At 36.6% G+C, this 2,500-nt stretch overlaps 1 protein-coding gene across 3 annotated transcripts in view; it reads right to left on the bottom strand.

Annotated features, from left to right (window-relative positions):
• gaa2 (alpha glucosidase 2) overlaps positions 1-79 on the bottom strand; it is a 14,094-nt gene extending 14,015 nt beyond the window's left edge. For 2 of the 3 annotated variants that reach the window (XM_060860085.1, XM_060860086.1), the window contains exon 1: positions 1-77. This exon is cut by the window's left edge and continues 74 nt beyond it. The gene's annotated coding sequence lies outside the window, so the exon portion shown is untranslated. The other variant, XM_060860084.1, reaches the window with a different exon arrangement.
• Between the last annotated feature and the right edge of the window lie 2,421 nt (positions 80-2,500).

Raw genomic sequence — 2,500 nt, 5'->3', positions numbered from 1 at the left:
TAAGCCCCGAGTTTAGCCTCTAATGCACTGATCCGCTTAGCAGTAATGTGTTCAAACCCGCACGTCCCTGCGCACATTGAGGCCTGATACACCAGTGAGACGTTCTAAAGGTGATTTAAGGCGTGTAATCATAGATATCTACACCCTTAGATATCTACACCCTTAGATATCTACACCTATAGATAACTACACCCTTAGATATCTACACCTATAGATAACTACACCCATAGATATCTACACCTAGATGTCGCCCATAGATATTTACAGGTGTAGATATCTATGGGACAAGAACCTGCTGTTCACCTTATGTGCATATGATTATGGACAATGCTAGAATGTGCGCGAGACACAGACATCTGCATTGAGTGAACACACCTACAGTAATGTCGCGGTTTTATACATAACTGCTCTTGCGCCATCTGCTGGCTCGGATCGCTAGAAAATAAGAATAAAATAAAACATAATAATAATAATAATAATTATTATTATTATTGTTGTTTTTGTTATTATTAATAGTAATAATTAATAGTAATAACAATAATTAAATAAACAATCAATAATAATAATAACTATTATTATTATTAACTAAATAATAATTAATAATAATAATAAGGATAGAAAGAAAAAGCAATCAAACATTTAAAATCTTTTTAATCCTTATTTTTTGACCGTAGAGACTTTATAACTAACCCGAGACCATGTAATGACCCAGTGTGTCCAGCAGATGGCCCTAGCATCATTCAGTACCAGCTCCAGAATTTTAATGTACAAACACACAACTTAACACATCAGTGTTAAAGTTCAGTCTTTTATCAAAACACCTCACTGTCTTCACCAGTCAGAGCAGAAAGACATCTGTATAAGAGCTCAGGTTTAGAGGCATCTTTAAATTCTTTACCTTTAATACACCTGCTAGATTTTTGTGAACGGAGCTCAACAGAAAGTTATTATGAAGTGAGACTGAGGCTGAGATGATCCCAGGTGATCACACACACATCTCCTAGTTCTGATCTCAGTTTGTGATGATTTTAAATCACATGTGAACGCTAATAAGTTGTCTGAGATTTAAAACTCATCTACAGTAGATTCTGACCTTGAACTGTGTGATACAATAAAAACTAGTATTGATACGTCCCTTTAACTATTACACACACACACACACACACACACACACACATTTTTATGTTTCTAGTCATTCTTAATTTATAGTTCAATTAAATGTCCATCTTTCTGGAGTCTCCTTAAGAAAAGATTAACTTCGCAGTTTATCTGAAAGCCAATAATAAAGAATATAAATGAGCTCGTCTTTTCTTGTCCCCGTCACTGACAGCCAGAATGATTTATTCAATACGTTCAGGATATATGGAGCATCTTTCTCCAAGTTAAAGGAACAGCTAATGAACTGTCATCTTTTTTTACCCAGCACACAAGATGAAAAAGCTGCAGGGAAAAAGAAACACAAACTTTGCTGCTGAGTTGCACAAAGAGGTTATTAAAGGACACAAGACACACAGAGACGTATTATTTCTGTCTGATCGTTTCACTTCTCACAACATTTCACCACACCTACTAACACAAGGCAGGCATTTTAATCAGAGATGTTCATGATCGATAGCCATCAAAACACAGATGCTGTGTTATTTTTATCAGCTAATGAGTGCATTGAATGAGCCGTGATTGCGTCTGAGAGTATACACTGCTCCTGTGTTTAACACTCTCCAGAGTCTAGCGCTTCTATAAGCGTCTGGCTGTGTGAGAGACCAAGTATCTGTACATGACGTCACATCATCTGATGATCAGAGGAGAATTTAAAGTGTTTCTGTTTTGGAATCGAGACTCTGGACGTTATTCATGCTGATGGAAGCCAACGTTGTCTTTTGATGATGTACAAGTTAAAGCTATTGTTAGATATTCGACTCTGAAAAGAACAAAGTGTTGTTTATTACGATTGTCTGTATTGAGGTGATTTCTAAAATCTCTGAGGTTTAGGATGAAACATTGCTGAGTGACTTGACTATAACTAGATGACTATGACTATGAACTAAACTACAAGGTCTTATAACTAGACATATATGAGATGAGATGATTATGAAGTGGACAGAAGTTGTGAAATAAACAACTGAGACTCTCGGACTAAAGGGACGAGTTAATGCACAAACACATCTGTAGTCGTGGATTTATTAACACTGTGTATGATTCTTTATTACAATAATTAACACTATTTCCTTCTTCAGTCCTTATTTTCTATCCCGGAATTTCAGGTGTAAAGGTGATCTACACACTAATGTAAAACTCTATCCTGACATTGGGAGTTACACAGTACAACCACACACACACACACACACACAATCCTGAGAACATTTTCATTTCAGTGTTTCTCTCTGTACACGTTTCTAACAGTCGGACCCTGAGCTTCCTCTTCACGATACACATCTTATCGCTCTCTGTAGAAATGCCTCTGCATTGTCACGCTCCAGTGAACGATAATGAAAGATGGCCC

The sequence above is a fragment of the Tachysurus vachellii genome, chromosome 24, assembly GCF_030014155.1.
Source record: "Tachysurus vachellii isolate PV-2020 chromosome 24, HZAU_Pvac_v1, whole genome shotgun sequence".
Classification (NCBI taxonomy): domain Eukaryota; kingdom Metazoa; phylum Chordata; class Actinopteri; order Siluriformes; family Bagridae; genus Tachysurus; species Tachysurus vachellii.
Note: the sequence above shows the minus strand (reverse complement) of the source record. Positions and strands in the feature narration are given on the sequence as shown.